We start from the raw sequence: 26,399 nt of genomic DNA on the forward strand, positions 1-26,399 counted from the left end.
TAAGGCAAACATAACTTCATGGCACCTCATGAAATTGTTTCTTTAGCTTAGAAAAGTCAGGTCCTTTTGGGGATTTTTTTTTTTGGCTGTAATGATAAGGGTTATTAGACAAGATACTTTTTCTGAGTTACAGGATCAACCATTAGCCAGGATCACTGTCTATGCCTGTCCAGGGAATGTACAAGAGGGAACACATAAGCACTCACCCACACACCTGCCACAACACATCCACACACCCACCACACACCTGCCACACACACATCCACACACCCGCCACACACACATCCACACACCCACACACATCCACACACATCCACACACCCGCCACACACACATCCACATCCACATCCACACACACATCCACACACCCACACACATCCACACACATCCACACACTGGCCACACACACATCCACACACCCATCACACACACATCCACACACCGGCCACACACACATCCGCACACCCACCACACACACATCCACACACCCGCCACACACACATCCACACACCCACACACATCCACACACATCCACACACCCGCCACACACACATCCACACACCCACACACATCCACACACATCCACACACCCGCCACACACACATCCACACACTGGCCACACACACATCCACACACCCATCACACACACATCCACACACCCACCACACACACATCCACACACCTGCACACACACATCCACACACCTGCACACACACATCCACACACACATCCACACACACATCCACACACCCGCCACACACACATACACACACACACCACACACACATCCACATACATCCACACACACATCCACACACCCGTCACACACATCTACACACACATCCACACACCCGCCACACAGACATCCACACACACATCCACACACATCCACACAATCCACACACATCCACACACCCGCCACACACATATCACACATCCACATACATCCACACACGGCACACACATTCACACACATCCACACACACATCCACACACACATCCACACACCCACCACACACTCACCACACACACGTCCACACACATGTCCACACACACATCCGCACACATCTACACACACGTCCACACACACATCCACACACCCACATACACATACACAAAAAGGTATCTCCAGAAATCCGAAATTCCACCAACAGCAAATTATACACCCTTTGTACAGAGACCAGCTCCTCTTGGTTCCCTGTTTAAATATCCCTAAAGGGAGTCCCCTCAGGGTGATGGTGGGCAGAGTCTCAGCAGCATGTCTGCCTCCTGGTTCCTACACTGAAGGGAAGGAGCGCTAAAGTCTGCATGAGCCGGCACCTACTGCACGAATCAGCACTGAAAGAAATTCAAAAGAATCCAAAAATCATAATGGAAAATTTAGCAATATTAGTAAACAGTAAATAATATTTATTGATAGGTACTATAATGAAGACAAAAGATTTTTTTTAAAGCCAGGAATAAAAGTTAATGGTAGACTTAGCAGTGTCACCCTCATTAATGATTTTGTACATTTTTCCCCCTTTTCTGCTATTGTCAGTAACCTGAGCCCTACTTTCTAGGGTGAGAAGGATAAAATCTTAAAATAGAACCATTTCTTTTCTGCAACCATAAAAGAAGCAACTGCTTGACTAAACCTGCTCTTATTCCAGTTTCAGTCTCAAGGAAAAAAATATCTGGATTCCTATTCGGAAAGATTTGACCCATAGCATAAGTCAAGGCAAGACCAGCACTGGTCCCCAGTTGTAGTGGACATCATGATGACTCTGAATCTTCTGTTCCACACTGGGTCCAATGGACATGCCCAGTAATTTTTATCCAAAGGCTTAGGTATGAGAATAATACCACTAAGCTTTTAAAATGAAAAATATTCATTCCATACACCTAACTGAGCACCTGTATGCGGCAGTTCTGTGTCGAGGAGGAGACTTTCCAGGGTTCCTGCTCAGCTGCTGTGACTTTAAAACGTTAATACTGTCTTTTCTCTCCCAAGTGAGAATGAATAATCCTCTAGAAACTACTGTAAATTCATATTGTATGAGATCCAAGCTCAGTTTTCTTGAAGGCTCTCAAATAGAGTTGGTGCTTTCATGGTGTTTTTTTTACACGTTCTTTCGTTTTTCCTCAACTTTTAAATGCCTAAAAATTTTTTTAAAATATAGACTTCAGATAAGCAAATTTGAGATGATTGTGAACTTTTAGTTCATGACATTTTATCATCATCAATCCACAGTATGTTCCTGGTTTGTTTAATTTCCTTTGGTTTTACTTTTTTCTCTATTATCCTCTGTCCCCCTCCTACCATAGCCAGCTTTTATAATATATTTAAAGTATGGTCTTCCATTCGACCTCTTCTACACACACAAACACACACACAAAAAAAAAATGAAGAGAAGTTTAAAAATTTTGGCACTGAGTATGTGTTCAATTTGCATAGATGATACTGTGGTATAAATATCTTTCTAACTTTTTCTAGTCAACACTGTTTTTAAAGATCTACTCACGATGCCGCATATAAGTCTAACTTATTTCTTTTTATACTCCATCAAATGCTGTGTTATTCACACATTGGTAAGTCTACTAACAGTAATACCTCTGCCATGAACTTTGACACACCTTTTTCCTCGCGTACCTGAGTGATTTATGGAGGGTATACTTTAATAGAATTGTGGGTTGTTGGGTATATTCATATTAAATGTCAGTAAATTCAGTGATATTGTTCTCCCAGATAGCTCTATTAGATTACATTCCCACCAGCAAGGCATTGGGTCTCCATTTTTCCACATCTTCACCAGCATTTGATATTACGTACCTTTTTCGTTTTTATGAATCTGACGATTATAGACTGGCACTTTGTTGTTGTTTTAATTAATATTTTCCTGATTTTTTCTGACAGCTTGAGCATCTCATAATGTTTATCACCCATTTAGGTTTTTTTCTTCTATAAGTTGCCTATTCAGAGACATTACCTAATTTTTCTTTTGGTTTTCTTTTTCTCTTCTGTTTTGTTTTTAAGAGTGTGCCACCTGGAGAATATTTTTTAAAAACGCCTTCAATCGTAGGACAACTTTGGGCTTTCCTAAAAGCTATGAAAGTATAATGGTTAAAACTTTTTTGCCTTGGCTTTCAGGAAACTTATAGCCATATTTGACATGTAATCACAGCTGTGTTTACCCTTTCAGCAAGTGTATTTGCATTTTTTTTTATTTTCTTGGAACCTAATGTTTTATTTCAATGTTATTATTAACTTTATTTTTATTTCTCTTGTCATAAACTAACTCAAAAGATGTTCTGAAAAAGTCAGGAGTAAGTGAATCAATAGGTTTATTTTTTTTCAAAATGTACCCGTTTAAATTGCTCTTCTCACTAGAACAAAATGTATTTCCATTCACCTTAAAATGACAAAAGGCTTCTAGAATTACAAGGCTGGATGTGTCATCTAATTCCACCACACATTTTTCAAATAGGAGATGGAAGACCACAGAGGTCAACTGAAACTGTTTAGGCAATACAGATAGGGGCAGAAGTAGAATGTCCTGGCCAGGCGCCATGGCTCACACCTGTAATCCTAGCTTTCTGGGAGGCCAAGACGGGTGGATTGCTCAAGGTCAGGAGTTCGAAACCAGCCTGAGCAAGAGGGAGACCCCACCTCTACTATAAATAGAAAGAAATTAATTGGCCAACTAATATATATAGAAAAAATTAGCTGGGCATGGTGACGCATGCCTGTAGTCCCAGCTATTCAGGAGGCTGAGGCAGCAGGATGCTTGAGCCCAGGAGATTGAGGTTGCTGTGAGCTAGGCTGACATCACGGCACTCACTCTAGCCTGGGCAACAAAGTGAGATTCTGCCTCAAAAAAAAAAAAAAAAAAAAAAAAGGTCAGGAGTTCGAAAGAAGTGGAATGGCCTAGCACCCAATCTGGGTTTTCTTTTACTAGTTGATTTCTTTGGTTTCTATTTTATTTATTAGAAAAGTTATATACATGGGTCATGTATCTATCTGTGTGTGTGGCACTGTGAGAATTTGTGTTTGTTTTTTGCAAAGCTTGTGTATTTTTGCTTTCTTTTTTTCCCCCTTTGGCATTTATCGCTATGCAATTATTCTGAGGTTTCTGGGTCTTAGTAAATGTTCTATCTTTCGTAAAGCTTTTTACAAAATTTTAATCTAATGATGTAGAAGTCCAAAATTCCAAGTCAAACTTCAGAAGTCAAATTAAAATTCCTCTCTTTGGTAATCTCTGAGATAGTATATCAAAATATCCTTCTACTTGCTAATTGTTTGGTTCAGTTCTTAAATCATACGTGAATGACTTGTCTTTACAGATAAAGTATTGGCGTTAGAAAGATTCCCTCTCAATTTGAGGACCTGAAAGGCAAGTTGAGCTTGGGTCTGGAGCTTCCTGACCTCCAGTCCTTGCAGAATCCACACTTCCCTGACAGGAGGCCTAGACAGGCAGGAGGGTCACAGCTGGGAAGGATCCCAGTACTCCTGACCTGGATCAAGGAGGAGCTGCCCCCACGATGGCAATACTAACGCATTTCATTACAACTGGCTTCCACGTTCACCAAGATAACAAAAACGGATGTGGCAAATCCTCTTCTTGCTCCTAAAACTGGTGAGAAGTGACACGTCTGTTCATGCTCACAAGTTGTTAAAGCAACTCACATGTCCGGATCTATCCACAAGGGGTGAGAGGAGTACAGCTTTTCTATGGACCCAGAAAGGGAGAGACTAAAAATATTTGGTGAAGTCCACTAATGACTACCACACGCAGCAACATCCACTTTTTTTTGGCTAAGATGATGATACCCCCTTGCCCTTAAAGAGTGGCACTGTGCCTAACCAAGGGCACGCAGGGCAGGTCTGGGGATGGGGCTAATTTCTAAGCAGCATGGACTTGGCCTGGCAGGGTGATGTGGATTTCCGGGGGGCTGAAGTGAATGAGAGCCCGATGGCTGACCTATGAAGAAAATCTAAAATCCAAAATATTCCAATGAGTGTTTCCTTTGAGTGTCACATGGGTGCTCAAAATATGTCAGATTTTGGAGCATTTAAGATTCCAGATTTTCAGATGGGAGATGCTGAGCAGGTAAGTATAATGCAAATATTCAAATATATAAAAAAATACAAAATCCAAAACACTTCTGGTACCAGGCATTTCAGATAAGGGATAATCAAACTGTAGAACCATTTTACCAACGAGGCAACAATTCTTCAAGGTGGTGAAGCAACTGGCCCATGGTCATGCCATTGATCCAAATCCTGGTTTTCTGCCTCTGAAGGCCCTTTTTATTTTATTTTTGGACTAAGACACTGTCATTTTCAAGTGAACAAAAATATCATGTTAAAAGTTTCCTAAGTTTAAATCTCTACTTTCTAAGGTTGATGTTTTCTATCTGAGTTCTATTTCTTGCTGATAATTACAAAGTTTTAAAAACAATTCAAACCACATATATATATGACATTTCTTGCATTTTTTACATGACCACTAAGGAATCCTTCAAACTGACATTTTAAAATGCCAAGCAAATCTATTGGAAGTATTTTTAGAAAATAGTTACTTTGATTTGAAACAATATCTTGTTATGATAAAAGTAGTGTCATCTCTAAAATAGCCAAATATAGACAGCCAGAAGATGATTACATCAGAATCTGATTTCTGCCTGTAGAAGTGAATCTAAGTGTCAAAACCATGCCTGCTCTTCCTCGGCTTACCACACCAACAGCATGATATTAACACGTGCTGTCAGGTTCTTGTGACTACAACAGGGCTCCCTTTTGTAAAAGGTGACGATGGCTCTTAAGTTGATTCCTCTTGACCTCTGTTATCGACACACACATACATGGACACACACTAGTTAGGTTAAATTGAATTGAGTTTAAGAAGTGATAGAAAAGGCCTCTAAACTGTTGAAAACCATGCTAGGGGTTGGTTAGTGGCTCTTGACCACAAGCATCACACAAATGTTCCTGGCTCTTTCAATTTGAGGTATCCAGATTCTAAAATACCATTCTGAGCAGAAAGCAAAAAAAAAAAAAAAAAAAAAGGATTAAAAATGCTATATCAAGAATATATGAGGCCAAAATATTCTGCTCTGGTTTCAGGGTAGAATACTTAAACCTCAGAATATACTGGCCAACAAATACTTAAGGGTTGGGTGTTACCAGAGGGTTAAAAAATATACCAAAAGAGAATAGTTGAGAGAATAAGAATTTTCTGAGTCTACAGCACCACCTACGAGAAAGAGCTCTGAGTCTAAGCAATCATTTCTGGTTCTCTAGATTGGAAAATTCATCAGGAGATCACACCACACTCTGTTAGGTAGACAACTATCCACCAGCCACGCCCAATTTCCTATTTCTGATTCTTGGGTCCCCAGTGACTTCCTGGGCTATGAGGTAGTCTATTCAGTGAAACTACTTATTATAAAAGAGGTGCAAAAACGTCTTCCTCAATCTTGGTCCTAGAATATCTCACAAAACAAACTGTAAGTTGGCAAGCAGTACTGTGGGTCATATTGAGAGTTGTGTAACTTCTCAAGGTTTAGGCATTAGCCGTCCGTACTAAGATATGGATTGTAGGGGTGGTGGCTTCCCCAGGTGAGACTTGTACTGAATAATCCGACTCTGCAGAAGTTGAGAGCACCCCAAGAGAACAGGCAGGCTCCCTGCTTCCCGGATCCACTCTGACTCAACTGCAGCCGCGGTGCTGCTTTGAGTTTAAAATGTCAAGTGAATGCTAACTACTACCTGTAGCAGTAAATCCACGGTTAGATAATGGGAGTCAGAATGCTTTCTTAGGAAAAGTACAGAACTTTTGGAGGCTCTGGCTATGTATTAACATATATATGATGATTTCTGTGATGTCTCTCAGCCTCAGTTTCCCCGTTTAAAAATGAGAATAACAATACACTGTACTGAGAGTAAATGAGACAACATACTTCCCTAGCTAGCCCAGCATCTGGATTGCGTAGTAAAGTATTCACACTCTCCCTTCCCTATAGGAGGCAGTTAATACAGATCCACTTGTTATATAAAATTATAATTTACTTGAGATCAATTTAGAATTTTTTTTGTTGCAAAAACAGAGAGACAGCAACTGTAAGATAAAAACACCTCAGTTTATGGTGACTCAGGTAATTGGCTTTCCAGCTCAGTAGTGCTGGGCAGAGCTTGGGTAATACATGAACTTGGAACGGATTGACTTCACTTAGAGCTGCTCTTTAAAACCATTCTTTGAGGTGCCTGCAGGATGGTTTTGCTTCAGTAGCACATGATGGCGACGCCTCCCCCAAATGGCCCCTGATAAACCAATCAGTTACAATGTCCTCCGCCTCAACAAAAAAGAAAAAATATTCCAATAAATTGTGCTTCCGTGCTAGAAACAACTGTAAAGTGCTACTGAACAGAAAAATCTAGAAACAAACCCAAGGTTGCTGAGAAGATTCTAAAACCTCAGGTCCTCCTTTCCCTGATGAGATGGCTGTCACTGCAAAGACTGCATGAGGCCTTGTGGGTTTTAAATCAGCAAAGGTTACCCCAAATATGCAAATATACAGGCAACCATCTCTCTGTCTTGATATAGACACCTGCTGCTTTTATTTGTGGCCCTATGCAAAGAATATCTATAAAAATATATAAAACCACATAACAGACCCTAAAATTAACATGTGGACAGCATCACTGCCCTGCTCTGCTCTATGGGATGTCAGCTTCCTGACTTACTCGTGCATTTCAGTTAGCTGCAAATAAATGATCTGATCTCGCACAGTTTTCCCAAATGCAGGGACAGAGCACACCACACCAGGTGTTGAAAGGATGTAAATATCAAACTAATTTGCTTAAGACAAACACTGCTACTAACCCTGATTTGATTATACAATGTCTACATATATTGCATGTAGACATCTATTGTCTACATACAATACACTGTATTGTACACGTCACACTGTATGTGTATCATCATCATGGTGTGATGTACTCCATGAGTATGTGTGACTATTATGTGTCAAACATGAAATAAAACTTTAAAAAAATGAAACCTACCCGCATACCCCCTTTACCCTTATTGCTCCTAGTCACACCCAATGATCAGTTTTGGGAAAGGAAGTGTTGGTGTAATCACATTTTCCAGATTATTGAAGTTTAACGTTTAAGCACTGAACTCTTTTATTGTAAGCATTTGTGATAGAAAGTTTCTTAAATGCATCATTTATTTCAATGCTTTGTGAATTAAATGTGCTCACTGCCATCTAACCTCTTCTCTCTCTTTCTCTCTTTTTGGCAATCAAGTAGCACTTATACCTATATAAGTAGCACTTATAAAAATTATATTTTAATTTTTAAAATTTTTTCAAATTTATAATACTTTGTTATTAACTATAGTCATCAACTTGTATAATAGATCTCTTGAACTTGTTCTCCTGTCCAACTAAAATTTCGTATCATTTGACCAGCATCTCCCAATCTTCCCCTACCCCATGGTAACCACCATTTTAATTTGTTTCTATGAGACCGACTTTTTCAGATTCCACATGTTAACTGAGATCATGTGGTATTTACCTTTCTGTGCCTGGCATATTTCACTTAATATAATGTCCTCCAGGTTCATCCACATCACAAATGACAGGATTTCCATCTTTTTAAGGCTAAATAGTATTCCACTGTGTGTGTATATGTGTGTGTGTATACACACATACACATGTTTTCTTTATCCATTCATCCACTGATGGATACTTAGGTCTATTCTTTATCTTTGCTGTTGTAAATAATACTGTAATAAACATGGGAGTGCAGGTATCTCTTCAACATTCTGATTTCATTTCCTTTGGATATATACTCAATAGTGAGATTGCTGGATCACGTGGTAGTTCTATTTTTAATTTCCTGAGGAACCTCCTGACTGTTTTCCATAATGGCCAAACTAATTTAAGTCCCACTGACAGTGTGCAAAAGTTCCCTTTTCTCCACATCCATCTAACCCCCTTTTAATGACTCTGTTATTTTTTTTCCATTATTTTTTAATTTCAGCATATTATGGGGGTACAAATGTTAAGGTTATGTATATTGCCCATGCCCCCCCTTCCCCCTCAAGTCAAAGCTTCAAGTGTGACCATCCCCTAAACGTTGCACATCTCACTCATTATGTTTGTATATAACCATCCCCTCCTCCCCCCTCACCTGCCTGACACCCAATAAATGTTATTCCTATGTGTCCACTTAGGTGTTGATCCGTTAATACCAATTTGCTGGTAAGTACATGTGATGCTTGTTTTTCCATTCTTGAGATACTTCACTTAGTAGAGTGGGTTCCAGCTCTATCCAGGAAAATACAAGAGGTGCTACATCACCATTGTTTCTTAAAGCTGAATAGTACTCTATGGTATACATATACCACATTTTATTAATCATTCATGTATTGATGGGTACCTGGGTTGTTTCCACACCTTTGTGATTGTAAACTGTGCTGCTGTAAACACTCGAGTACAGGTGTCTTTTTTGTAGAGTGTCATTTGGTCTTTTGGGTAGATGCCCAGTAGTGGAATTGCTGGATCAAATGGTAGATCTACTTGTATTGCTTTAAGGTATCTCCATATTGCTCTCTATAGAGGCTGAACCAGTTTGCAGTCCCACCAGCAGTGTAGGAGTGTTCCTCTCTCTCTGCTTCCACGCCAACATTTATTATTTGGGGACTTTTTGATAAAGGCCATTCTTATTGGAGATAAGTAATATCTCATTGCAGTTTTGATTTGCATTTCCCTGATGATTAGAGATGTTGAGCATTTTTTCATATGTTTGTTGGCCTTTATTCTGTCTTCTTTTGAAAAATTTCTGTTCATGTCCTTTGCTCACTTTTTGATAGGGTTGTCTGTTATTGTTAAACGAATAGTTGAGTAGGTAAGAAACTCAGAGATGATTCCATTCCCCAGGTCAATCCCCACATTTTATACTTGCATGTTAGAGAAGCTAAGTGACTTGCTAATGGTCACATAGGTAGATATTATAGGAGCTTTCCCTAAAATCTAGATTTTTAATTCCAAATTTCAGTGCTTTTCCAGTAGACAGTAATTCCCAATAATATTAAGGTCTTGGTACTTGCCATTGTTCTTGCTAGGCAGATTCCTCCCTTAGATTCAAGTATGCCCAACTCTCTCACCTGTTTCAGGGTTTTTCTCATTTGTCACCTTCTCAGTAAATTCCTCCCTGATGGTGCTCTTTAAATTGGTAATGCTCATTTCACCCAGGGTATTCCTTTCAGTTTTCTCTGATTCATTTCTTTCTCTACAGCACTGATCACAGTCTAACATTCTATGTATGCAATCTATTTTATTTATTGTCTTTCTCCTCCCACTAGAACATAAACTCCATGAATAAAAGATTTTTGTCTGTTTTCTTCACAGCTGTGTTCCTAGTGCTAGAATACTGCCTGGCAAATAATAGGTGCTCAATAAATACTTGCTAAAAAAAATCACTGGTCTGAATGACTAAAATTTGACAGAATTTTATCTCTAAATAAGTCAGGTATTACCATGTTTGAGAATAAAGAGATTTATGGGGTTTTGTTTCTGTTGCTAAAGAATATTAAATAATTATTTGTTGAGCAAAGTCCTTTGGTTAAAAAAAAAAAGTAAAGTGGAATTTTAGCTGGTTAGTCTGTAGCAAAAGTTGGCTTCCTGTTAGATGATATAGTAAAATATGTGTTGCATTTACAAATATATTTCTGCAAAACTACTGAAAGCATTGGTGACTATACCATTTAGTGAAACTAAATTTTCAGCTAAAATAATGACCTATTTATGAAAATCCCATGTAAGTGCACCTAGTAGGTGCATCATCAATGTTTCAGTCTATCCACTTAAAAGTGGTCTCACTTGTTCAATAGCGAGCTGATGTGACCTCTTTAAAGACAGCTGATGGGCCTGGTGTGGTGGCTCATGACTGTAAGCCCAGCACTTTGGGAGGATCACTTGAGGACAGGAGTTAAAGACCAGCCTGGGCAACATACTGAGACGCCGTGTCTAGAAAATATGAAAAATCAGCTGGGCATGGTGGCGTGCACCTGTAGTCCCAGCTACTAGGGAGGCTGAGGCAGGAGGATCACTTGAGCCCAGGAGTTTGAGGTTGCAGTGAGCTATGACGATGCCACTGCACACCAGCCTGGGTGACAGAGCAAGACCTTGTCTCCAAATAAATAAATAAATAGATAAATAAAAATAATATTAGTTGATGAGAAATCAACAACAGTGTTTGTCAAAGAACCATTTGTAAAACCTGTAGGGGTTGCCGGGTAGTTTGAAGAGTAATTTTCAGTAAGGTACATCAAAGAGCTTTACAACAGTGAATTTAAAAGGAGGATGAGTCTTTGAGGAATGTCTGATAATAATGAAAAGATAATGAATGTCAAGATGTTCTTTGCAGTTTTTAGAGTAGGGGATAATTGGAAGGAATCTAGCTCTTTAACAATAAGGAAATGGTTAAATTGCTGACTAGAAAATGGTGCTTCAATTACAATGACAAGATAAAGATCACGGAGCAATTTAGAAAAATCTTGGGAAACAATATTCAATTCTTTACATATATAAAACCATGTGTGGTGACTTTGGTCATGTAAAAATATACACATAGACAAACTTGAATGTGGCATTATGAGCAATTAGCAAAATAATTTCTTTTTTCTATTCTCCCCTGTTTTGATATTTCTTAGCATAAGGAATAAAATAATAATAAGAAAAATACATTGGTCCTGGAGCACAGGTGATAGTAGTTTACCTAAAGTGACTAAAGGACAACTTGATTCAGATGGAAGGCGATTACTGATATTTTCAGACTGACATTTGAGAGGGATTTCCCAAATTGTGACTTCTGGCAGATTTGCCAAATGATAATAGCTGCATCACCCACAAACAAAAGAGAAATGAGATTAAAAAATATTTGACCCCTCATGGAGATTCACAATGCAACTGTTAAAGATTCTGAAAATTTCTGTAGTGAAGTAAATGACTCAATTAAACTTAATCCATTTCCCCCCAAATTCTTCAATAACCTGCTATTTTTTCCTAGTCTACCTACTGATATCCTGAGAAAGGACCACTGTTTTACAGAGCGCCATCAGGGAGTGGTGCATTAAGCACATATCTACCTTGGTTTTTCTCCAATAAAGTTTTGAGCATAACAAAAAAAAACATAAGAAAGCAAGGGGAAAAAAGCTGGGTCCAGTGTGCATTGTCCTTGTGAGCTCTCTGAGGAAGACTGGCCTTATATCTATCTAATTGTTGGAGTCAGGAGGTAGAGCCCATCCATAGCAAGCTTTTACAGAGGAGCTGAGTCAAATCCAGAGGCAGGTGATCGTGCTGCATTGTTTAGAAATGAACCACTTGGAAGCCATAGTCTTAACTAAAGTTTATAGAATGGAGTTGAGGCTACTAGAAAGGTTTCAGAGCTCACACATTCCCATCATACCCTGTACTGCTCACTATGAGAGTGCTATGAATTGTCTTAGGGATTGTTCTCAATAGGTTGCAATCCTCTTTGTTTCTCTCTCTGTCTCTGTAAGCTTCTTGATGACAGCAACCATTATGGTCACCTCTGTGTCCACGGTGGCTGGGACTTAGTCAGTGTTGAATAAATAAATACACATTGAAGTAATGACTGGAAGAATGAATGAATGAATGAATGAATGTTCTTGTACTCTACAAAGTATTAGACCACATGAACTCAAATTCTTTAATAAAATAGTCATTAATCAACTTTCTATTTTTTCATTAGATTAGAAAGTACTAGAATAATAGTTCTCAATCTTTCCCTAAGTTATGTTTTGTTAATTAGTTTAAAATTTGTATTTATTTTAAATTTCATAATATATGACATTATAAACCATTCAAACATTTCAAATAAAGCTAACATATCTCCTAACCATCAACAACCAGTCTCTACATTTAGCTGGAAATTTCGGGTCTGTGTGGCACACAGATCATTGTCTTCAAGGTCTTTCTAATTTAGGAAATAAGACTTACTTAAAGTTTTTTCAGTGGCTACAGAGGCTACATTCTCTAAAATGGTTGTACCATAAGATATTTAGTTTTCTACCATTGGTAGACATTTATGTGTTACCAAGATTTGCTATGATGGGAAATGTACCAGTGAACATCTTTATATCCTAGATCAGATACATTGAGAAATGAAATTATTTGATCATAAATTTTAAAATTCAAATATTATCAAACTATCATCTAAAAATGGTGCATCAAATTTACATTCCTATAACAATGTAGAACATATGCATTTTCTATTCTTTTGCCAAAATATTTCTGTTATCAAATTTAATAATTATTTTTCTAATAATTTGGGTGAAAATGGTATCTTCTTTTGCATTTCCTTGATTACTGTTAAAACTTAGTGACTTTTTTCTACTATTTGTCACTGTACAATTTCAGCCAAGATATTTTAGTCACATTAAAATCATATTAAAAACATAAAAAGCACAAGTCATCACTAGATGTTAATATTATCTAGTCCTGTTGGTTTATTATAAGCAAAACTGTACCTTTAAAGTATTTATAAATATACAATTGTTTATTGATGTGGCTCCTGAAAAGATCTAGCATCACAGGTTTTATAATCTTCCTCAGTAGGAAGCTGAAAATCTTTGACACCTTACAACAACGTTGGTCACCTTTCTGGGCCAACAGTCTTTCCTTCAAGAAGACATCACTTCTTTTGCTTTGTAGGTGAATTTTCCTCACGAATATTACCTTCTTATAGGCAGAGAATATATTTATATTTCTGCAGCCCTTGTGGCTAGCACAGCGTTGGGCCCATCACAGAAACAAATATATGGGTTCCGGCTCTGTCCAGGAAAATACAAGAAGCGAAGTATCTCAAGAATGGAAAAACAAGCATCACATGTACTCACCAGCAAATTGGTATTAACGGATCAACACCTCAGTGGACATATAGGAATGACATTTATAGGGTGCCGGGCAGGTGGGAGGGGGGAGGAGGAGATGGGTGTATGCAAACACAATGAGTGAGATGTACAACGTTTGGGGGATGGTCACACTTGAGGTTCTGACTGGAGGAGGGTGGGGGGCATGGGCAATATAAGTAACCTTAAGGCCGGGCGCGGTGGCTCACGCCTGTAATCCTAGCACTCTGGGAGGCTGAGGCGGGCGGATTGCTCAAGGTCAGGAGTTCAAAACCAGCCTGAGCAAGAGTGAGACCCCGTCTCTACTATAAATAGAAAGAAATTAAGTGGCCAACTAATATATATAGAGAAAATTAGCCAGGCATGGTGGTGCATGCCTGTAGTCCCAGCTACTCGGGAGGCTGAGGCAGGAGGATTGCTTGAGCCCAGGAGATTGAGGTTGCTGTGAGCTAGGCTGACACCAAGGCACTCACTCTAGCCTGGGCAACAGAGACTCTGTCTCAAAAAAAAAAAAAAAAAAATATATATATATATATATATATATGTAACCTTAACACTTGTACCCCCATAATACGCTAAAAAAAGAAACAAATATATGAAAATTGTAATAGATTTAACAAACCGGTCATAGTAAACTTTCACATGCTAGAAATCAAAACACTCTCGTTGCTTTCTCCCACATTAAATGCTAATTCTGCCATCATTAAAAAAAGTGTTTTTGTGCTGTTAAATAACATAATTATGATCAAAGTCGGTATGACTACTGTGATTGATTGGTAAAAGGTTAACAATTGACTTATCTAGTTTTGCACATAAACATCTCAATCTCCTTTTATGTATGCAAAACTGAACAGTATGGCCAATTTTTGGGTAAAAGAGAAGAAGTGGAGACACAGGTATCAGTTAAGATACTTTTCACACACACATACACACATACACACACACACACACACACACACACACACACCTATGATGGTAATTGGATAATGTAATGCTAGTCTTTAAATTAATAATTTTGGGGAACAGGGATTATTGAGATAAGAAAACTATTACAAAAGGAGAAGCTTACAGTTCTTCTTTATTACTTTCAAACCATATTTGTCATGAAGAATTCTGCAATTTTTTAAGAAATGAGTTTGTTTTCATTTAAGTAAAATGTCATTGTTAAGGAAACTGTAGATTTCCATCGTACTGGAAACTTAAGGTTTAGACTCTGAAATAGTTTGTTTTCCTGTTTATGTTCTATCAAAGTAATTTTTTAGTAAGGAAAAACCCCTTCTATATGTCACCCATTATTCACTCTTTTGGTGCAAATAATTGAAATAGTTTTAGATTGAGGGAAATTTGTTTTAAGTACTTGAAATATTTTTAGAGAATTGCATTTTAATCTAGCTCAAATAATACAACATGAAATTCTTCCTCCCAGCCTCCTTCACTTACAAACTCCCTGAACTTCATGGTCATACGGGAAAAAGACTAAACTGAGAATTGAGAGGCTACATTCCAGTTTGGGCTCTGACACTAAGCATCCATGTGACAATGTGATAATTTTTCTGAACTTTTGTGTCTTACTGAGTAAAACAAGGGATTTGGCTAGATTGAAGGATGCAAACTAAGTTTCCTTGATTAATCTTCCCACATCAAATACTTACAGATTTCAAGTGTTTCTCTAAATCCTGGTGATCTGGTCACTTGGGTCTACTGTTCTGCATCTAGAACCAAGGCACAACTATCCACCTACAGGTTACAGACTTCCCAGTTCCCTCACTTGGCCTGTTTCATTTCTTTTTATGCACATTAGATGATATATTCATTCAAATGTGCAACTAAGGGATGGATGAAAGAAAATCTATAGGGCCTTCATGTTCTAAAAGTCAAAACTTTGAGCTCCCAAAGGATTTATTTATTGGTGAGATATCAGGAATGACTCATGGACTACTGTGTTCAAATCCACTTGGCATCTTCATGCTTTCTTGTCATCTCTCATGGAGACTTGCCTCTAGGGAAGGCTTCTGCCTCCTCCTTCCCCAACAAGTCTTTCCAAGGTCTGCCTTTTGCACTTGCCCAGTCATTCTAACTTCACCATCTTTCCATACTGTCCTCTGGTTTCCAGATTTTGTTCTCCACTTTCCTGGTAGACTAGATATTTCAGTAGACTTCTTTCTCTGCAAGGCTGCTTTACCAGGGATAGGGATTCTTCTTGGCTCACACAGGCAGCTGAGGACCAGTCCAGTCCCCCACTTGGCCATGGCTCCTAAAGACTACAGGCCATGATACCGCACCTGCCCACTGGCAAGGAGAGTCCATGATGAGGTGGTGGAGCTACAGGTACAAAATTGGTGTTGTGCAGAAAAAATGTGAAGCCTGTTTCTGGGATTCATTCACAAAACTTTCCTTTTTATATAAAAGACTAAGAAGCCCAGAATAATTAAATGATGTGTTTTGTTTAGAAGATAGACTATGAACATAGATTTTTTTCCCCTTTGATTCTTGACAAAAGGTCAAAGAAGAACTTGAGCATTGGATGCAGGATGATGGCCTGAAAGCAGGTGAAAAGTCACTAGATACATAAAGCAATCGAGTGTGTGGGCAAGAATGAAGGAGGAGGGAGAAGGTGCGTTGCGAGTGGAAGAAACCCTTCACCAATGGATAAGTACACCTTTGTACCCACCTGAAGGAATTCATGTTATTTGTTTTATAAGGTATTATAGTTGACCTTTGAACAACAAAGGTTTAAACTGTTCAGATCCAGATATATATGAATGTTTTCTTCAATAAATATTATGGAAAAGTTTTTGGAGATTTGTGACAATTCGAAAAAACTTGCAGACAAACCATGACTCCTGAGACAGCAAGACCAAGCCCTCCTCCCCCTTCTCTTCTTCCTCCTCCTCCCCTTCTTCCTCAGTGTGCCCAATGTGAAGATGAGGATGAAGACCTTTATGATGATCCACTTCTACCTAATGAATATTAAATGTATTTTCTTTTCCGTATGATTTTCTTAGTAACATTTCTTTTCTCTAGCTTACTTTATTGTAAGAATACAGCATAAAATACATATAACACACAAAATAAGGGTTACTTAACTATTTATGCTACTTGTAAGGCAGTATTTTCAATACTGACTCAGATACCTTATAACCTATAATATTTATCAGATAAAAACAGCCTTAACATATTTAAAATTAAAGCCACTAGATAGAACAGTACATGTTTCTAGAAATCTATTAATTCTAGCCACTCTTCAAGATTTTTAAGCATGATCACAGAAATGTGTCCATGAACAACATAAAGCTAATGATTTTTTTTTTGTGACTGGCTACATGGCCATTTAATATTTTCTATCCTAAGATTTTGAAGTATGTTGGCTCTTAGAAACCAGATTTTTTTATTAAGTCTAACCTTCTATTAATAGTATTTATACTGCACTATTATTTCCTCTTTATCTTCACATCTTGCCCATCTCACTCACTCCAGGTATTATTGCAGAAATAATATACAGCCAAATATCTATACTCCAAATTGTACCTATAATTTCCAGTGTGTAATTGGAAGACTATTTTTGTTATCAGTATGAATTTCCACTTAGCTGTCTCACCCCATGGATAGAAATTTACTTTCTTTACAATAGAGAAAAGAATAGCTATTATATTATAGGTTATAAGGTATCTGAGTCAGTATTAAAGATACTGAGATGCCATTAAGTAAAAGAATATAAGTCAAAGGCTGTGTTCTATGGGTGTTTCACATTATATGGCTATTGATGAAAAAAAATGAAAAAAAAAATCTTGCAGGGATGGGAAGACACAAAAATTGATCATTTACTCCACAGAAAATAACCTTAGGTGAGGGGAAATAATATACCTTTTCTTCACTAGGATATGAGGCTTAGGAACGTTCCTGAAATAAATCTGTTGAGCTCAGAACAACAGGAAATTGCCACTTACGCACTTAAAGAGCTTTCATGCTACCAGGAAGCCACCTACTCACTTGACACTGTACCAGCTGCTAATGGTTTCTGGCTAAGGTTTCGATTTTGCTTGTCTTAATCACCGAGGGATCACCTCTTTCCAAATCACAGTCCACTGGTTAATCTGAGTCTAAAATACAGCGTTCAATTCTATTCTGTTTTGAAAATTCTTAGTTACATTACTAGTCTAATTTGGGTGATATTTTATTTAGTATTTATAACTCATGTGAACTTCTGTGACACCTGTCGGGGAAACCTAAAGGTATCACAGATGGGTCAATAGAAGATTTAGTTACTTATTTTTTAGGTGTAGAACAATTGACCTGATACCTTTAAAACTAGCAGTTCTATTTGCAAGTTCTATGACAGCTTTTAAAACTTTATTAAGCTGATTAGACACTACTGTACAAGCCAAGTCCTTGATATGAGATGATGCTAGAAGGAACACTGCTGGCTATCAATTTGAGCATCTTTTAAAAGCAGATGTGTTAAAAGTCAAAGCAGGTGTGAGGAGGACATGCAAGTCAGTCTTGGTGCAAGGCACCACATTTCAAAATACAGCAGCTGGTAAGGATCCTGGAGAGCATTTAAGTAAATTTTTCACTTTTACAATGAAGAAACTGGGTCCTAACATGATTAAACAGAGACAGAAAAAAAATTTTAACCTGATATTTGTTATAAAGGCCCTTTCCCCCAATTTTCTAGTTCATTTAATTTAAGTAGAATCTTCCCTATTTCCACATCAGTATTTCTTTCTCAAGAACCCTAACAAAGTCCTGGGATGTCATTTCATAGATTCTTTGCTAAAACATGTGATAACTGCATCACTGCACATCTTTGTTCTAAATACCTTTTCAAGAGAAATGTAATATTACCATACTGAGACATAGTGTTAGCTTGTTTTCTCTTTCACCTGAGTGCACATTTCAAGCTACAGCTGTATACCATTCAATCAGTTATGACTGAAGAATTTTCAGGAGGCGAAGGGGTGGTAGAAAAGGAGCAGAGGTAAATTTCTCATGTTTAAGAATAAGCAAGAAAAATAATTCAGAATAGAATTCAGTATCAAAATAAATAAAGCTCAATATGGTAAGTATTCAAGAAACTAAAGTAGCATTGTTTTCTCTACAGTGCAGTCTATACTTCAAACTCTAGTAACATTTTCTTTGTTAATAGGGAGAAATTGACATGAAACTGCTTTTGCATGATGGAATCCCTTTGAGTAGTGTGTAAATTGTAAACCCTGTTTCTGTTGGGTCATTAATAAGAAAGTTCATATTGTACAGTGCCCCAGACTCTTTGCCTACTGAATTGTTGGAAATGATAATTAGCTGGCACTAAAATACTAGAAGGCAAAGTTGCACTTCAGAAGAGTGAAGAGAAGTGAGAGGAAAAGTAACAAGGTGTTTGCTAGTTATCAAATATACTATCTGACACATAAGGAATATAAGAAACACCAGTTTAGGGTCACTTTGAAGAGTATATCATTCCACTTGTGCCTGTAGAAATTTAATAATGAATATTAATACGAATATATGGATATGGAGTCTATGCTAAGAAAAATGGCCAGTTTATGAGAAAAAGAGAAGATAATAGTATCCATTGTTTCAATAGATATGTAGCCCATTAATTGAACTACCATTTATATATATTATATGGAGACTTCATTTTAAAATTTCTTAGACTTGGTTAAATCCACATTAGTTGATACATACTATATCATTGTATCAAATCTGAACAAGGCATTTGTACTCAGGTATATTTAAAGATGGGAGCCTTTCTCTCATATTAATACAGCTTTTTCCTTTGTTCTGAGGTGAGTCATGCCTTATCTATTTTGGGGGCTATTGAGCAAAGATATGCCTTCACAGATTGAAACTTTGGATAAAGTTATTCAGATGCTGGGAACACAGTTAGAATTTACCTTTTAACTGTCATTTGATCAGAGGCAAAGGCATGGCTACTATAGCCAGAAGTTTCTTTTGATAGTCCTTCTGTGATAAATTTGCTTACCCTAATAACTCTAGATGTATAATCAAGCAACACAAACATAATTCTCCATGGATCTAAAGAGTGATTTCTTAATCCTAGATACTACCTACAAGGAAGATAATCAGTTCTATATCAGTGCAAGAGACTTGATAACAAATTTTAATCAACATTCACTCTTTTATAAGGTGTAAAAAAGACAAAATATGAGTGCAAGAGAAAAGTAGTAGTTCTGATAGTTCACAAATATTGAATGAATAACTAAGACACAACATAGGAAATATTTTAAAAATATTTTCTGGGTTATTTTTCCTCTTGGTAATTCATTTTTCTTCCCCCTTTTGCCTTCCTACCTCTGAGGCTAGGCAAAGAGCTTTGCCCCAGGGAAGAAAAGAACAAAAATTCCATGGAATTGAGTGTGCGAGTTTCCTAAGGTTGTGGTATAACACATTACTACAACATTAGTGCCCTAAAACCATACACATTTATTCTCTTACAGTTCTGAGGTCAGAAGTCTAAAATCTGTTTTCCTAGGACAAAGTCAAACTGTCACACAAAGCTGTGCTCCCTTGTCCTCCTTCCTTCAAGTAGACAACCACTCGGAAGAAAAGGACAGCACAAGGGGGAAGAAGAGAGTTAACTAGTAACTCTGGGGTTTATGGCACCACCCCAGCCCGCCAACCTATGAAACATGAAGGCAAAAAGTTCAGCTCACTTTCTAGAAATACATTTTTCTTCCATAAAAATTGCAAAGTAAATTAAATTTCTAGAGAATAAGATAATATTCAATGCCAAGATCCTTGAAGGCGGCGAGGATAGATTATTTACTTACTTACATGTACGCCCTCCCAACACCAATCAGCCTCGGTAGGGCCCAGTGCAGACCTGACAGGAGGCGCTCAATTAATGTCTTTGAAGGAATATCGGGGGCTCAGCAGTACAGCTACCTTCATTTCACGTCCTTCAGAAGATGCTCAGGGTAGATACTGGGGTGGGGTACGGTAGGATGGATATCTCTTTCCTAAGAGAACGTTTCCTATTAACTATTCAATTAAATAAATGCCTAGAAAAAAGTCTAAGAAAATGTGAAGCAAACTATAAAAACTTAAACATCAACGGCAAAGCAGGCAGGATAGAAAGGGAATACACTTTGTGGCCAGCAGAATGAGATTCCAGTCACTCTTCTTGCCAGTACTAATGCCGAGGTCCTGTACCATGTGGCTCATTACTAGGTTAGGTACAGTAAGCATGAGTGAGTCTTTCAACTTTCTAGAGTATGCTCTTTGAGTGTAAAATGGTGGTGGTGACAATACCATCTAAGTTGCTTATTTGCTGACATGGTTAAACAATATAAAAATAAAAGCAGTGACCAAACAATAAGAACCAATATTTTTAACCCCATGTTATTTTGCATGCATTTACTATTTCAAACCTCATATAATTAACAGAATTATATATGAAAGCTCTTTGTATACATTGCAAATGTTAGTTGTAATTATTATTCAAGATAAATTAGAGTCAGCATTATAAATTTACATTTATTGAGGACACAGTAAAAATTTGGAAAATGCCTTCTTTCAAGTTAGCTCCTTTCCACTGGTTTATAGAAGAGTTTTCTATTCAAGGACTCCCAATCTGAAGACATATTAGAATATTAACAATATGCCTTTCAGAATAGCTATAGCATAATGGTTCAGAGTCCAGACTCTTTGGGCTCAAATTTCAACTCTACCACTTACCTGCTATGTGACCTTAGGCAAATTCCTTAACTTCTCTGGGCCTCAAGCCTCCATCTATCAAATGGAGGTATAATGTTACCCTGTATGTGGTTGTGAGGATTAAATAAATTAATACATATAAACAGCTTAGATCACTATGCCAGTAAACACTCACTAAATGTTGGCTGTTACAATAGTAGTCATTACAAAATAAAGTTGGATTTCATTGTTGAAAAAATGTACAATGTATAAATGGAGTTTTATTTAAGTTTAATGGATGGCTTTTTCCTATACAATTCTCAAAACGTTTATCCATAACAAAGTCTAGGCATCCATTTAAGAACAGAGAGATTTCCATCTTTGCTCAAGTATTAATAAAAAGGAGAGAAAAAAAGGAACATCTCATTTTCACGATGGGGGAAACACTACTAAGTAAGATCATTGGTATAGTTTCTCTTCTCTCTCTTTTTCCCTCTCATCACACAAATCTTGACATGCCATGAAAAAAATTGAGTGACTTGACTCATTTCAGCCAAGCTATCATAGCTTGGTAATAAGCTGTGCTCAATAGCAAATTATTTTGGAAGGATGAAGTCAAAATCTATTTGCATTTGGTTTTTTAAAGCTATATAAGTAGTAGTAATTTTTTGAAAGAAGGTTTCAAGACCAGGTTTCAAGACGGCCACCACATCCACAAATAGCAGAAAGCAAGAGCAGGTCCTGATGGAGGAATTTATGAAGAGGGAGAGCAGAGGTAGAAGAACCTGTCTGCCTTTTTTCACCCTCACACATACTTTCCCAGGTAACTGCTCACCTCTGCCCTGGCTGACCTCTGCTGCTAGAGCACAGCTCAGCACCTACTCCGTATCACTTCGCCCTTCCCTCGCTATTCCCTGGCTCTGCTAATTTACCTTGTTCCTGCCACAGAGTTTAGCTAAAGAACTTGTTCAGCTTACATGTTTTCAACCCCCTCTGGCTTTGCCCTTCACATTCCGTCACCAATCCTACAAATCTGTTGTTTGGAGCCCTAGGAAATCATTTTTTGTTGAGGAGACAGGAAAACGACACCACGTAATCATTTATAAGATCTTTCAAGTTACCACAGTAATACATGTAACCACATAATGTACTGTAATGAACAATAGTACAAAGTCAGAAATTAGTTGATAAATTTGCATTATAGGTCTTTTTGTTCACTATAAAAACAGATCAAATAGCAGTCATTATATACCACGTTTCCCCGAAAATAAGAGCTACCCATAAAATAAGCCCTAGCAGGACGCGACAAAATGCATGGGTTGTGCAGATATGCTGCGTAGCCACGCCCATCACTAGGTCTTATTTTCGGGGTAGGGGTTATATTGCACAAATGCTGTAGCTATAAAATAAAACCAGTATCATTTGTCTCATGGCATTGTTATAAACATTAAGTGAGCTAATGTGTGTACATTGCTTAATAAATGGGAACTATTATCAGTGTTATTTTATATTTTTCATATTTATGCTGAGTTTTGACAGGTCTTTTCATATTTAACATAAGGAAGAAAAAATCTTGCAGCAGTTCATGTGTTTGAATTAAATAATACATGCTAGTTCTTGAGGGAAAAATAGTTACTTAACTAGGCCGTCGTGAGATAACAATTATAATTTTTTTAAGTAAAAATGTATGAATGTTAATCATTAACTTAATGTTACTTGCTTTTCTTTTCAGGAGTGGCTGCTTCTCTTGTGAGCCAGCTGGAGGTCTTACCTCTTTGACTGAACCACCCAAAGGACCTGGCTTTGGTGTGCAAGCAGGCCTTTAACTAATATTCAACCGTAAATATGTCACTGGAGAAATAAAATATGAACTTCCTATCTACATCAACTTTCTATATTATTTGTTTATTCCGGTCTCAATGTACATCTCGGTGGTAACCTAGTCCCAACTTGTAGGCGTATTATGTCAAAATGACAGAGCACCATTTTAAAGTTTTCCACTATCCAAGGCTAACTACAAAGACGTTATTACACAATCTAGTTATCTAGTTAACAGTTCACTTGTTTTCTTTTCTTTCTTTTTTTTTAAACTCTTCTTTTTCTGAATCTAAGCAAAGAAACAACAGTGTCACTCATTTTCAACTGCCAGGTTACTTTTATCAATAATAGGTTACTGTGAAGTAAAAGTTCTGTCAAATTTCAAATATATTTTGCTTTCCTATCTTTAGCCACAGCCAAGTTTTAATCCCTTTAAATATTTTTATATTTACAGCATGTAATTGTTATTGTATTTCCAACTGGTGATACCTCAAGCACACTGTAGGTATAAGAAGGATAAGGTAGTTGTAGAAGCATTATCATTCTTAAAAAAGGAAGGTACAAAACACTTTGACATTACCCTTGTCTATTGTGACATTACAAGTATACAGAAAATAATTGGAAGTATAATCATGAGTGGAAAAATCAGTAGATATGCAAAATGTATTGTATAGAATAGATATTACCATTTAGAAGAAAGGATAAAACCTTTGTATTACCAGTTCAAGAAACTAGCTTTAATTTTTTAGGTTTTTTTTTTGCAAATGAGAAAAAAAATAGCTTTAATTCATGAATAATTCTAATCAAATTGTTTCAGGATTTCTTAGAGTCACTACTCGGCCTTGCTTTTGAGACAGACTATTCACAAGTAATTATGCCTAAAAAGATAATGATTATTTTTAAGTATGTCTTTAAGAATTAGGTTTTTTACTTGAGAGAAGGTAAACAATGACAGTTTTCCAAGTGGCACAAGTTTACACAATGAAAATGTCTTCCTTATATTGAGCAAATGCTTAGAAATCCTGCAAGGGCTTATTTTGTGGGTAGGTCTTATTTTCGGGGAAACGGTATGTAGAAAACTGGTTGTGCAATACAATAGTAGGGAGATGTCAGCATAAAGTATGTTCTATTTCCTGTAGTTTGTTGATCCAATGACTCATTTTAAGGAAGGAAATGGAGACAGCTAATGTATTTTGTTAAGATGCTTATTCACATTCATCATCATCATAAACTGTTCCACTACATTTATTCATCCTCCTCCATCTGAAAGATTCTATAGAAGGATTGTCATCTCAGTCCTTAGAACATTTTATAGATGAGGAATATAAATGGAAAATATTCCCCCTCAGGCTACAGTTCCAGAGGTCAAATTGTTACAAGATTAAGAAACATTCTCAACATCAACAGGTGGCATCCTTATTGAATTCCTGGCCATAATGTCTTCTTTACGTAATGTTCATGTTTAGTTTGAGGAACGTTCTCTTATAATTGACCTATTTCTAACTTAAACGTATCTTCTGTATTTTACTGGTACGCCCAACAGAAATAGTCTCAGATTAGAATAGTTATTATGAAAAACAGAACCAAAGAATAAGGAGAGGGCTATCTTGACCTTTCATTCATACAACTTTCCTTTATTTAACATTTCACCCTTGCCCTTTGACCATGAGCAAGGGAAAACTCACTCATCCTGCTGTCCAGTGTCAGGGGAAAGATCCCCCCACCCCACCACCTGCTTCCTACAAGGGATGATGACCAATTGCTTTTCACGTTTATTAGAAATTGAAACAATAATTTCTTAACATATTAAAGGGTATGTAAGATACAAAGAGGTTAATAATAAAGGTTTGAAATTCTCATGCTGTGAATCTCTTTTAAAAGAAAATACTGGAAATCCCAGGTTGATCTAAGTAGCTGTGGGCAAAGGTATGGAATATCATGAACAATAACTTGAGCTGACTTTTATGGAAAATAATTTTTCCATTCAATTGTATTATAGAAATGTCTTGATGAGACTTACATTTCTAAGAATCATACGTCCCTCTAAAGAAGAGGAATGGAAGAAATAAATATTGCTATATTTGTTGTTGGTACATTTTTAAATGTGCAATAATCATCATTCAAGTCACTTGAAAGTTTAAAAAAATCAAATATTCCAAATGTCCTGGTTAATGGAAGTAATATTCTCCTCTTCATTCTCTATTGAATGTAACTTACTTCAAATTTGTCATTTAATAAAGCACTTTAGACTTTTCTAAGTTCCCTTTCACTGTTGTACTGCATGATACTTGCTGATACCTTATGAAGTGTGTATCTGCGAGATGAGAATTCACAGGCAGTTTATTGCTCACCAGGATGAAGACAGCCTTCAGGTAGCTGCATTACAAGGGTTTTGTTTTGACAGAATTCTAGAGAAGGTCCCCAAGGGTTCCCATCGGTTGGTTAGTCAATCAAACATCATTCTAGATACTGCTGTGAGAGAATTCGGCAGTTGTAATTAAAGCCCCAAATCTGGTGATTTTAAGCTATGGAGCTTATCATCTGGACTTGATCTAATTAAAGGAGCCCTTTAAAAGGCAGCAGAGGAAGGCGGAGGGGAGCCAGGGAGACCCAAAGCACTCTATGCCAGGGTTGGCTCCGCAGGTGGACAGGGCCACGAGCTGAAGAGAGCGGTGCCCTCTAGAAGCCGAGAACAGCCCCCGGCCAAAAGTGAGCAAGAACACAGGAGCCTGCATGGAGCTACATTATGCCAACAACCTGAATGCGCCTGGAAGCAGATTCCTCCCAGATCACCCGGATGAGAGCCCAGGCCAGCTGAGCTTTTTGATTTCAGCTGTGAGGGACCCTAACCCTGCCTGGGCTTCTGACCTGGGCTTCTGACCTACAGAACTCAGAGACAATAAATGGATGTAATTTCAAGTTACTAAGTTTGTGCTAATTTGTTATTTAGTGATAGAAAACTAATACAGGTTATGACCCCTCTATAATTATTAATTTATT

General features: G+C 37.4%; 1 protein-coding gene and 1 long non-coding RNA gene across 8 annotated transcripts in view; one reads left to right on the forward strand and one right to left on the reverse strand.

Annotated features, from left to right (window-relative positions):
* LOC105860881 (uncharacterized) overlaps positions 1-19,875 on the forward strand; it is a 48,583-nt gene extending 28,708 nt beyond the window's left edge. Inside the window, exon 4 of the long non-coding RNA XR_012912808.1 lies at positions 16,426-19,875. This is a non-coding gene — a long non-coding RNA (uncharacterized LOC105860881). The remainder of the gene's footprint in view (positions 1-16,425) is intronic.
* DLGAP1 (DLG associated protein 1) overlaps positions 1-26,399 on the reverse strand; it is an 882,341-nt gene that overhangs the window by 477,464 nt on the left and 378,478 nt on the right. The gene's annotated exons all lie outside the window — the stretch shown is intronic.

The sequence above is a fragment of the Microcebus murinus genome, chromosome 17 (genome assembly GCF_040939455.1).
Source record: "Microcebus murinus isolate Inina chromosome 17, M.murinus_Inina_mat1.0, whole genome shotgun sequence".
NCBI classification, from domain to species: Eukaryota; Metazoa; Chordata; class Mammalia; order Primates; family Cheirogaleidae; genus Microcebus; species Microcebus murinus.